Here is a 13,627-nt window from a genome sequence, read left to right on the forward strand (position 1 = left end):
GTGAATTTAAAATGGTTCCAGATTACAAAGAGGGAATAGAACAAGTCTTGATTCTCAGTATTCTCACAAAGTACATTATTTCCCACCAGGCCACAAATGGTTAACCAGCGTGAGTGCAGAATAATCAACATATAAAAGGAATGCTACAAGAATGTCAGGTGGAAACTTGCCAGCTTCTGAGTTGTATTCTTAACTATCATAATTGTAACATTATAGTTTACAGGAACCACATAATTTTCCCATAATTGTTTTTTACAGTTACCGCAGTCAAGAGTACTTTTTGAAATAGTTGAAGAGAGCTGTCCATTTCTTCCTCCCTGTCCCTCATTCTAATCACCTCACTGGATGGTGATTGGGACCCATATGAGCTGCACCCACTCATTTTCAGAAAGTGATACGGCATTTTGATAGAAAGCAGAAATGGTATTTTAATTTACACTAATTTGATACAGAATTTTCTGTTTACCTCCGCATGACCAGTTAGCCTCGCTTAAAGGAAGCCTAAAGCACAATTTGTTGCCATGGCTTTAACATGAGGAATGTTTTTGATATTTTGGACATTTTAATGGGCGGAGTGACAAAATTGTGTGGCGTGTAATGACTGGTTTAACAAATAAAAATCTGAAAACCAAGCATGACTTCACTCTCTGTGGGCTGGGGTTCGGTCTTGTTGAGACAGATGTGGGCATAATCGTTGGAGCTAAGAGGGGGGGACAGGGGAAAGTTATCATTTTTAACCCTTTCCCTACTGACCTTTAATCTGTCTGTACTTCCCAGGATTCAGTTGTTGATTATAAATGTTCAGCAAAGTTGGATTATTTGATGAATTTGCTATCACAAGATGATGGCTGTATGTCCTGTCCTGAGTACTAGGATTTCATTACAGTAAGCAACTAAATAGCGTTTCATCACTGTTGAGTAAGTGAATGCACTGCCATTATGGTGCTGAGCCATAGAGATCAGTAAAGTCTCTTGTGTGGAATGAACTGATTTCAGTTGCAATTGTGGCGATTGCTACAATTGACCCACTGGCTGAGGGAGGAGAAATAGCTTGGGTTCTCACATTTTCTGCTGGAGATACTTATTTGTGGGGATGTTGGGTGAAGACACCATTGGATTTGAATCCCACTGACTGGTTGAGTGTCCTGCTGACAGTCAGGCCCTGAATTTCCATGGGGAGGGGTGCCCTGCTGGTCTCCCGCTCTAACTCTGGTGGGAGATCGGCCGAGTCCCAAGGGGAATGGTGCAAATGGCTGAAAGCAGCCATTTACACTGTTGCCCTGGGGGGGGGGGGTTCAGTCAGTTACGGAGGGAGAGCCTATAGAATGTTAAGACCTCACTGTCTAGGTGAACAGTCTCTTGGATGAGATACCAGGGGGAAATTGTGGAACAGCAATTTAGCAAGAAAGAGAGAGAAGAGAATATTAGAAAATTTTTAAAATGACTACTTCGTCAACCAGTAAGTCATATTGTTAGTTCCTAAAGTTGTCAATTTTTGTGTGATGACACTCCTGTGAAGTGCCTGGGGGCATTTCACTACATTAAAGGCGCTATATAAATGCAAGTTGTTGTTGCTGATGATGAAATCTGACACTACCCACAGTACCTACACCTTCTTTTCACTCTCTTCAGGCTGCCTCGACTGAGCCAGGACCTTAACAGGGAGGGTGGTCCCGGGTGGTGGTCCACTCTGAACAGGCAGCAGGAAGATTTAGTTGGTTAAAATCCAGCAGTAGCCTTGTGATATCTGGAAATTTCTAAGCCTTGGCTTTCCCTGGACCTCTGGACTTAGGTATGCAGGGTACGTCCACACGGAGAGAGACTTGGTACTCCACATCAGGCAAAGAGAAACTCTATCTGTGTAGGCTTCTCAGCAGCTTGGATTGGAGACTCTTAAATATAATGGTGGGTTTCCATGCATGTCTGACTCCCAGCTGACCAGCAAGAAAAGCAAAATCCTTTGCACGGATGGTCAGGTCTTTCAGAGGAGACGTTAAACCGAGGCCCCGTCTGTTTTCTCAGGTGGACGTAAAAGATCCCATGGCACGATTCGAAGAAGAGCAGGGGAGTTCTCCCCGGCCTCCTGGACAATATTTATCCCTCAACCAACAATACTAAAACAGATGATCTGGTCATTATCTCATTGCTGTTTGTGGGATCTTGCTGTGAACAAATTATTTGCCACATTTCCTACGTTACAACAATGACTACACTTCAAAAGTATTTCATTGGCTGTAAAGTGCTTTGGGATGTCCTGAGGTCATGAAAGGTGTTACATAAATGCAAGTCTCTCAGTCCTTCTTCCTTTCTTTCTATCTAACATAATGGCTTAAATTCTCCAACAGACAGTGCCGACATGGAAAGTTTATCCAAGTTTTGGAATGCTGAATAAAAACAATGCGGGACTTCATAAAATGAGAAAACTAGTGGGAAACCAGAACAAGTTTAAAGAGGAATCTTCGCAATTAGTACTCATTTTGAAAATGAGATCTGAGCCTTGACTCTGCCCGGGGAGAGCCAGGCCACCTCCTTAACTTAGATTTAGCTCAGAGAGCTGAACGAGAAACTTGACTCAACTCGGACACCAAGACTTGGCAGACTTGAAGATTCAACGGTGCCATGACTTGGGTTAGAACAGTCAAAGTAGACTCCAGCCTTATCTTGGGCTCTGGAGAGCTGAGCCTGCTCCCTGACTTAGTTAAGAGAACAGTGGCTGCTCCTTTACGTGCAATGGAAGACTTAGGTTAGTTAAGGCACAGGTGGAGCAATTCCTGATTGGATTCGGGTGGGGAAATTAGAGCTAGAATCTTCTCTCAACTTGGGCTTGACAGAATCTGAAAAGTATTTGGCTGGTCTACCTCTTGATTTATTGTCACGATGAGCAAAGCTTGGTGGCTTTCTAAAAAAAAAATCCTGTATTTGAACCATGATGGACTGAAATGGTCTGTTCTGATCCTGTATTTTTCTAAGTTCCTATGTTGCTATGAATTCCCAAAATCCATTTGAAATGAAGTTTTCTGATTTACCATCTCCTTCCATGCCCTTATTCTATCGATTTTTAGCCGCAGCGGATGAAATTGGATAAAAAAATTAAAAGGTGTTAAATCGGACTCTTAACGATGGCGGGAGACCGAAGATGTGATGCTGGAGCCAGTGAGGAAGTCCATCATGTTGATAAAAGCGTTTGGGCTCGAACGCAATGCCCTTCACAACCAACTGATCGCAGTTTGACTGCCCTCAGGTTCTCGTTTATTGCACAGGAAGAAGGTAAGTCACTCATGTGAGGAAATGAAAACCCACGGGCCAACACGATGTTAGTGATCCGATGATAGCAGCATTTGGTCTGGGGGCACAGAGAGATCTCTGGACCTCATCGAAACACCCACTCGACAATTCACACTTATCAGAAGGGAAGGGATGGAGGTGAACTCTGACACCTAGTTGGCTTAATGAAACTCTATAATTTATAGCCCCCTCCTCCACCTCTCCCCTTCCCCATGACCCACCCCATGACTTTGAGGGTCATTCACGTTTGTTTAATTTAAATGCACTTATCTTACCATCCGACGTTAAAAAAGAAAAAAAATCCAGCTACAAGTGTCGATGTGTTTATCTGGTCATAGCTGCAGTTCTCTTGTGTCAGTTTAAAATTCATTAGCTTGGGAGATAGAACAGAGCTGGGTCTAGAGCATTTAACCTTTATTGTGTGTATCTACTTAACAGTTTCAAACATATGTCCAAATAGGTCAGTACTTGTAGACAATGCTATTACTGCGCTTATGGTTCCATCTATCATGTCTCTTGCTACATCTACATGTACAGAGGTAAGCCTTTCTTTGCTGGTCTGCAATTACCATTATTTTTTTAATCTATCCATCTGTCACCCCCCCATTTCATTTTAATTCAAAAAGTAAAGCACACCAAATTCCTCCCGTTCCGTCCCAAAAAATGTTCTCCCCTCAAAGGTGGTAAGTTATGCTGGGGTACAGTTCCACATGTAGCCCACTCAAGTAACCTTTCTTCATGGGTGAACCCAGTGAGTTTTGGAAAGCTGTTTGGCCATTGGGAGGGGTCAAGGGGCTCCACAGTCTCACCTGACATCCATACACGCACGTTTTACAACAGGACAGGGATCAGGAGCGGGAACCCTGGCTAACTTCCTCATGGTTCCACCAGGGGGAGTGTTAAGGTCAGCTGCGGCAACCTGCCACTCCCCCAGCCTACAGGGGCGGATTAACACTCAGACTTATGGGGCCCATGCCCAGGGGCTACATACGAACATACATACATACGAACATACGAATTAAGAGCAGGAGTAGGCCATTCGGCCCCTCGAGCCTGCTCTGCCATTTGATAAGATCATGGCTGATCTGATTGTGACCTCAACCCTACTTTCCCGTCTACCTACTAAAACCTTTGACTCCCTTGTTAATCAGGAATCTATCTAACTTGGCCTTAAATATATTCAATGACCCTGCCTCCACCGCTCTTTGGGGAAGGGAGTTCCACAAACTCACGACCCTCTGAGAGAAAAAATTTCTCCTCATCTCCGTCTTAAATGGGAGACCCCTTATTTTTAAACAGTGGCCCCTAGGTCTAGTGTCTCCCACAAGTGGAAACATCCCCTCAGCATCTACCCCTTCTAATCCCCTCAGGATCTTATATGTTTCAATAAGATCACCTCTCATTCTTCTAAACTCCCGTGTATACAGGCCCAACTTGTCCTCATAAGAGAACCCCCTCATCCCAGGAATCAGTCGAGTGAACCTTCTCTGAACCACCTCCAAAGCAATTATGTCCTTTGGCTCCAGCCAGGGACCCGTGCAAGTGTAGGACCCACGGTGAAATGCACCGTAACGCAGAGAAACTCCATACAATCGCTGGATTCAAATATTTTAGCATTTAAAAATCGGGTCTATTCATGCATTTCACTACGCATGGAGCCCAGAGCCCCAAGAATTCTTAATCTGGCTCTGCCAGCCGAGACTGGTTGACGACACAGAACAGGTATTGAATCCTGGACCTTCCTGGTCTGGGTGGCTCAACTCCACGCTAACCAGTGCCTTTACCCAGTCATCGTACCTATCAAACATGAGAGGACTTGTCGATTTATCCTCCCGTTTTAAGTGAAAAAAGAATGCATGTTGCGCTACAATATAAACTAGGTTAAAAATGTTGACGTCCCATTTACTTTCTGAAACCTTGGCCATGTTATAGGGGCACCACCCAATTGGTGAGTTTTCAGGTGATCTGTTTCTGGAGCAGCACACCTCAAAGATTCTGCCCAAGGCTCCCAGGTCGGCTAAGGGGAGGGAGACTAACCTATAGTATATAAGCTCATAGTGATATTTTTAGCCATGGTTCTTAATGACAGTTGGGAGCAAAATAATAAATTTGTAGCTCCTGAGTCGAGGACATCATCACATTGCCAAATACGTGGGTGCTTTACTGCCAAAAGATGAGGCTGCACTACCGGCACGTGTGGCCTCATTTTAACACGTAAATACACCTAAAAAGGGTCTCACACCGAATCTCATGACTGTGAACAAGACTCCGCCTCCAACCTAGGGTTGCCAACCCTCCAGGATTGCCCTGGAGTCTCCAGGCATTGAAGATTAATCTCCAGGACACTGCTGTGAGGAACCAGGGAGAAAAATCATACGGGCATTAAAAAAATTGTTTATTCATTTTCTTTCAACACTGGTGTTTATTACTTATAACAATATTGGAGATGAGAAACAAGGCTGTTTGACTGCCAGTCAAGAATCATCCAATTGGGTAATGAAGAGTCTATTCGATTTTGGCGTGGGAAGGCAGTGCGCCGTGAATATGGGTGACCAATGGCGGGAGCATGTCATGTGATGAAGCCTCCAGGAATACATCCAACCAGAGTTGGCAACCCTACTCCAACCTCTGCTCGCCTATAAAAACTGGACACATGGGCTGCTCAAGTAGCCTCTTAAAGGCAGATGGTAAACATTTTACATTTTTACATAGCTCTTGCTGCATTTTGCTCCACAATTTGCATCTCTTTTTTTTTCTTATCAGTACTTAGCTTCATTATCCTTGGTTGCTGTGGACTCTGAAACCGTACCTTACAAGCAGTAAGGGCGAGTATTTCTTTGGAGGTTCTGCACGTGGTGTGTAATTGAGATAAGGAGGAGGAGTTTGTGATGGACCAAGAAATAACACCAGATGTCGCTGGATCAAAATCCTGGAACTCTCTACCTAACAGCACTGTGGGAGTGCCTTCACCACACGGACCGCAGCGGTTCAAGAAGAAGGTCCATCACCACCATCTCAAGGGCAACAAGGGGTGGGTAATAAATGCCGGCCTTGTCAGCGATGCCCGCCTCCCGAGAATAAATATGTTAAAAAAAAGAACTTGCTGCTCTTTTTCAAAAAGTGCCATCTGATCTTTTACATCCACCACAACAGATAGACAAGGTTCAACGTCTCATCTGGAAGGTGGTACCTCTGATAACGCAGCACTCCCTCATTATGTTACATCGAATTACATAGCATTTTACAGCACAGAAACAGGCCATTCGGCCCAACTGGTCTCTGCCGGTGTTTATGCTCCACGCGAGCCTCTTCCCACCCTACCTCATCTAACCCTATTAGCATATCCTTCTATTCTTTTCTCCCTCGTGTACTTATCTTGCTTCCACTTAAATGCATAATTATGTGCTCAAGTCCTGGACTGGGATGAAGGAGAAATACTGGGTGGGCGACTTGTAGGAGACCACGACTATCCTTCGTGTCCCTGGCTGTTGACTTCACTGAGTAATCCTTTCACAGCAGAGGAGCACCTTGGCTCAACGCCTGTTTCCTGTTCCTTGGGTGCCAGCTCCACTGTCAAGAAAAGAGTGCCGTGCAGCTTAGGCACGATGAAAGGATCGTGCAAAAGGGAAATGGTTGTGCACAATGATGGAAGCAATTCCTTCAGGAGAGCAAGGCAGTTCCCAACGTAGGCTTGTGCCGTGCTCGACAGGCCCCACAAGAAAGGTGTGCAAAAGTGAGGACCACACACCTTCACCTTCCTCTTGACACTCACATATTTATTCTTCATTTTTAGTTCAGTACGGGGGAGTTTTGTGACTGCGTCGAATACCTTCCATGCTGCGCTTTTACTGGAGGGTGGCCTTCAGTGCCAAATAAGGCCGCCCACCTCTGGAACACGTTCTGCAACAGGGCCTTCCAGCTCCTCATCGGTGGAGGGAGCAATATTGTTCACATGTCATTGGGAACAATTAGGTCACGTTTCTGTCACCTCCGCAACTTCCACTTTTACGGTGAGCTTCATCCATTTAAATGCTGCTGTCTTGTCAGATTTTTGCAATTCCCAGCTAAGTTTGTTACAGGCCAAGCTCTCTGGGCAACTTTTTCATGCGCCAATAGCTTATTTAAATTAGCAAGAGAGCCTCCCAATTGTAAAATCATGCACAGTCCACCCCCTTGAGCTGGCAATGCAGGTGAGCCAATGCCATGGGCCAGCATAACCCTATTGTTGTCTGACTTGTAAAAAGACTTGCATTTACATAGCATCTTTCATGACCTCAGTTCGCCCCAGTGTCCTGGCCAACATAATTAATAATAGATTATCTGGTCATTATCACATTGCTGTTTGTGGGACCTTGCTGTGCACAAATTGGCTGCCGCATTTCCTACATTACAACAGTGACTACACTTCAAAAAGTACTTTGGCTGTAAAGCGATTTGGGATGTCCTGAGGTCATGAAAAGCGCTGTGAAAATGCAAGTCTTTCTTTCTTTGTAAATGCAAGTCTCTCTTTCCTTTTCACTGTGAGGGAGCATGAAAGCTTTGCAAGATAGTTGACATTCCACACCTGCTGTTCAGAAAGCAGTAACTCCTGCTGCTGACCCCCAGCCCACTTCCCCGAGAAGGGCCTACGCACTCAGTTCATCACAATTAATGTCAGGTGCAGTGGTGGTAAAGTCAAGGAGAGAGGTAGGGTGTGGCAGCCTGTCGCATTCCTCCCATAGTTGCCGAGTTTGAGGAATAGGCTTGGGCTTGTCAGTGCACACCCCGTTCTGGATCACCAACGGGCGATGATTTACCTGGCGTCTCAGCTATAGCAGGGAGCAGCGAGCAATCACACAGGCTCAGAACAATGGAGGTTGTCAGTCTTTCTCTTGAAACCCCCACTGATTTATATGTTTGCTCTTTAGTCTGGTATCGCTTTGCTAGCCATGTGTTCCAACTTCAGTGCGTTATCTTATTGCCTTGCGAAAAAATAATGCAAACACCAGTGGTTCATTCATTGTACAGTTAAGGGCAGCCATTGTTTACTAAGTCAGGCAACTTTTCATTGCCTTTCGCTGACAGAATTGTCATATTCATTAATATTCAACTACAATAAGCACTATATTACCATTTATTTTGGGTTTGAGCACTGGCAGTTGAAAAGGTCAGGGTGATTGGAGTTGTGTGAAATGCTGTACAAATATTTGGGTTGCACAGTGTCAGTGGTCATTAACATATATTTAACTCTGATATTAACTGTATCATTTGGGGGGGGGAGGGGGTCATTAATATTTCTTTGTTGCTGACAGACAAAACGCATAATAATGGGAAAACAGCCAATCTTATTTTTGTTCTGTGGATTGTGCACATTACCCTTTTATAGGGCAGAGTGACCCATGTATTTCAGCAGTGCCTCCCCGCGTTATCAATAGTGCAGACCACCCGAACCCGGGACTCAGGGAAAATTGATCGATAAAGCGAAGAAAAGATCTCTTGCTGATGGCGTTTCACGGGATAAATGCTTAGCCTCTACACACCAGGTTAATGAGGCATTGTCGGCCTAGTTAATCGTCTTGGAGCGCAGTTTGCCAGAGACAGGGGAGAGTGCCGTGAAGTGATTGGTGACCCGACGATGTTCTCAATCACTGATGGGCATCTGATGCTAATTTAGATTCTTCCTTAACGCAAATTGGACATGAAACGAACGGACAAAAGGTGAAGCAGATTGAAAGGCTGTAGATATAAATCTTGCTTTATTTACTGCTCTTTTCAATCTTGGTATCCTGTCCTATGGGCCGTGGTTTTTCACCTTGGTGTCACAGTGTTAAAAAAATACATATTTATAGATTCTGCTGTAGTATGCACTTACCCTGGCAACTAATGTAATGATGAGCAGAGTTTGCCTAGCAGACTGTTCCCATTAAATACCTCATTTATGCTGCAGAAAGACATGGAAAGGAAGAACTTGCATTTATGTAGCACGACCTCAAGACATGCCAAAAGCGCTTCACACTGTCTGCACCAGGCGGCAAAGCCACAGCAGCTCCTCCCCCACCCCCTCAGGCCACGGTTAAAATTGCAGTCGGGGTCTGTTGATGTCGTCGGACCCCCCCTATTTAAAGAAGGACCCCTTCGGCTTAAGGTGAGGTGTCCTTGCTGCGTGTTCAGAAGAGCAGGTTGAAATAGAAGACAGTGGGATCAGTGTGTGAGGTCGGCACTAAGTCACCTGGCCGATTTTAACTGCTCGCCCGGTTTCCTCCAGGTGGGCAGGGTTGAAATCGAGAGCTTGAAATGGCACTGTGCGATATTAGTAAGGAATTCCTTAACCCTAAAATAGCAGATGCAGCAATTTCCTACAAAGTCATTACTAACACTGACTAAGCAAGATTTCAGCACCCAGTAGTCTGACTTGTGGTTCTTTCGGCAGCAGAAGGAAAGGAGAAAAATCAGCACAAAGATTTACACATTTATCATTAATAATTCAGAAAAAAAACATGCATTTACAAAGTGTAGAGAACCTAATCAGATCAAAAGAAATCAATTATGATAATCGTCCCTCACTTTAATATGTAAATAGGATCAAACTGGGATCATTGTCCCCAGGCGGTCTCTGAGGTGATTGGACTTCTGTAGGCCTGTAATTAGATTTCCATATTTCTTAACTCACTTGCACATTAATTCTCTTGTTGCACATTAATAAAGAAAAGGCTTTCTGGAATGATAACGCTGCTTTACTTTGCATAGCCAGCACTGTCTTTTGGAAGTTAGAACAGAAGATAACTGGGAATGTGTCATTATTTACATGGGGGACCTGGGAATGTGTCATTATTCACAGAGGGCACGTGGGAGTGTGTCATTATTTACAGGGGGTACCTGGGAGTGTGTCATTATTTACATGGGGTACCTGGGAGTGTGTCATTATTTACATGGGGTACCTGGGAGTGTGTCATTATTTACATGGGGTACCTGGGAGTGTGTCATTATTTACAGGGGGTACCTGGGAGTGTGTCATTATTTACATGGGGTACCTGGGAGTGTGTCATTATTTACATGGGGTACCTGGGAGTGTGTCATTATTTACATGGGGTACCTGGGAGTGTGTCATTATTTACATGGATTACTTGGGAGTGTGTCATTATTTACAGGGGGTACCTGGGAGTGTGTCATTATTTACATGGGTTACTTGGGAGTGTGTCATTATTTACATGGGTTACTTGGTAGTGTGTCATTATTTACATGGGGTACCTGGGAGTGTGTCATTATTTACATGGGTTACTTGGGAGTGTGTCATTATTTACATGGGTTACTTGGGAGTGTGTCATTATTTACATGGGGTACCTGGGAGTGTGTCATTATTTACATGGATTACTTGGTAGTGTGTCATTATTTACAGGGGGTACCTGGGAGTGTGTCATTATTTACAGGGGGTACCTGGGAGTGTGCCATTATTTACAGGGGGTTCCTTAGAAGGTGTCACCCTTTACAAGAGTTACCTGGGATTGCGTTTGCATTTGCAGGGGTACATCAGAGTGCATCATTATTGACAGGGGGTTGCAAGGAGTGTGCCAGTATTGACAGGGGGTCGCAGGGAGTGTGCCAGTATTGACAGGGAGTCGCAGAGAGTGTGCCAGTATTGGCAGGGGGTCCCTGGAAGAGTGTCAATATTTGTTGGAAGTTTTGAAACCCACTGAATTAAATTGATTAGACCATAGATTGCTCCATACTTTATAAACCATGGACATTAATTTTATGAGTCCACATTGCATCTGCGTCAGTGCCTGTGTGGTAAACAAACTGTACAGTATGGTTAATAAAAATAGATTTCATTTGGTGCTCTGTTGGGCTGCTCCAAATGAATATTTATCACCTATTTTGAGTGCACATTTTTATAGAATTTTGAAGGAACAGCACTATGGTTGATTTTTGAAATAACAGTAGATATATATTAACCATTGAATGGAAAGGACATGAATATATCAGGATATTTATATCCATATTTATCTGTATAATTTACCCTTTATGTAATGTTTGGAACAGGTAAAGGCTATTTGGTCCAATACATCTGTCTATTTTTGATTGATTCGAATCCCAACTTTCTGCCTTTTCACCAAATCCTCCTGTCCCGACATTTACTTGGGGCAGTTGGGAGTGAAGCGTTGCCTGGGCAGATTGCACAGAGAAAAACCGGGTGAGAAAGACCTCACTTCAGTAACGGAGCTCGCCTGGTTTTCCACTTGTTAATTAAACGGAGGGGAAGGTGAACGTGCGTTCCTTCTCACCGAATTTCTTCTGTCAGGTGATGCTTTACACCCAACAGCCAAAGTGGACAACCTGCTGCTTTATCTCAAACCCACGTGTACAGTCTGCTTCACTGGTTTCCCTGCCAACGTTCGGGGTAAATCCTGTGCGGTAGAAGAAATGGCCACACCTGGTGCAGGACATTCAAAGTGGCCATTCCCACTGCAGCCCGATTTTAAAGAAAAGCAGAGCAAAGTGGCACCCGTATTGTATCTAAAGTACCCACAGAACATCCACTCAGCTACCACAGCGGGGGGGGGGGGGGGGAATTCCACTCCCTCAGTGTTCAGATAGTTTGTGACAGTGATCAGAGGGTTCTCCATGCCAATGCCTGATATGTACAAAGTTGCCATGATGCCTTCGTCCTTCATCATTCGGCCCTCCTTCAGGGAAGAGAATCAGATCCATGGATGGTTTCAGGGCGACAAAGCATAATCCCCTGCTCCCATGGCCAATGGCCCCAGTCAGAGTACCACCAACAGCACCAGAGGAACGCTACGATGAGGCTGGTGATTGGGTGGATCATCGGGTTGTGGAAAACACACTTTCACTGGCTGGACAGGTCAGGAGGAGATCTGCAACATGCTGCAGATCAGGTGTCCAGAATAATGATAGCCTGCAGTGCCCTTCACAACTTTGCCATTCAGGAAGGGTTGTACTTTGTCATGTCTGAGGAGGAGACCCTGGCTCCAGTGGATCCATAAATAAATGGAGCAGACCATCAGGATGACCGGCACTCAGAGGAGTCCTTGCTGACCACCAGAGGAAAGATCTCTTGGAAATCTCCTCTGTCTAACTCAGTCTACCTCCTTCTCCCACATTTGCAAATGAAGATACATTTCCTCTTCTCGCTACCCATCCTACCACATGACAACACACCTGCCCCAATATAACCATGAAGGTAACCATCACTTGAGTAAATAGTCAGCTCTAAATGAGTGCTCCTTTCCTGAAGGACGGTAATCTCCACGAGTAACAAAGTGCCACGTCAGCGCATAGTCTATTTTAATACGATAATTTGCAAAGTGCAAACAAACATTCACCTTACTCTTTCATACCACCGTGCTTCCCCAGGTGCCTACACTTGGTCTTCATCATCCTCATCGTCATCATCGTGTTTCTCCTCCTGTGCCACCTGTTGAAATGGCGGATCTGCAGGAAAGAAGGATAGGAGCTAAGAGTGACAGGGGGAAGGGAGTGCATGGTTGTCGGTATGTGATACTTCACAAGGTTGCCAGACTGCCTGTGAAGGTGCTGTTAGTAACCTGGCAATGGCAAAATGCAACGAGAAAAGCAAGCTGTTCTGTTCAAAGATCACGTGCTAACAGCTGACACCAACATGGACTCTCACCATCTCCTGAAGGAAAGTTCTGTAAATATTTTCCCTGACCACCCTTCAACAACAACAGCATCAACAACTTGCATTTATATAGCGCCTTTGATGTAGTAAAATGTCCCAAGGCGCTTCATCGGAGCGATTATCAAACAAAATTTGTCACCGAGCCAGGTAAGGAGATATTAGGATAGGTGACTAAAAGCTTGGCCAAAGAGGTTGGTTTTAAGGAGCGTCTTAAAGGAAGAGAGAGAGGGTTAGAGGATTAGGGAGGAGATCCAGAGCTAAGGGCCTAGATGGCTAAAGGCACGGCCGCCAATGGTGGAGTGATTAAAATCAGGGATGCACAAGAGGCAAGAATTGGAGGAGTGCAGAGATCCCGGCGAGTTGTAGGGCTGGAGGAGATTATAGAGATAGGGAGGAGCGAGGCCATTGAGAGATTTGAAAACAAGGACAAGAATTTAAAAATCAAGGCGTCTTGGACCAGGAGCCAATGTAGGTCGGCGAGCACAGGGTGATGGGTGAACAGGACTTGGTGTGAGTTAGGATACGGTCAGCAGAGTTTTGGATGAGTTCAAATTTACGGAGGGTGGAAGGTGGGAGGCCGGCCAGGAGAGCGTTAGAGTAGTCCAGTCTAGAGGTAAAAAAGGCATGAATGAGGGTTTCAGCAGCAGATGAGCTGAGACAGGGATGGGGACGGACGATGTTACGGATGTGGAAGTAGGCGGT

The sequence above is a fragment of the Heptranchias perlo genome, chromosome 8, assembly GCF_035084215.1.
Source record: "Heptranchias perlo isolate sHepPer1 chromosome 8, sHepPer1.hap1, whole genome shotgun sequence".
Taxonomy (NCBI): Eukaryota; Metazoa; Chordata; class Chondrichthyes; order Hexanchiformes; family Hexanchidae; genus Heptranchias; species Heptranchias perlo.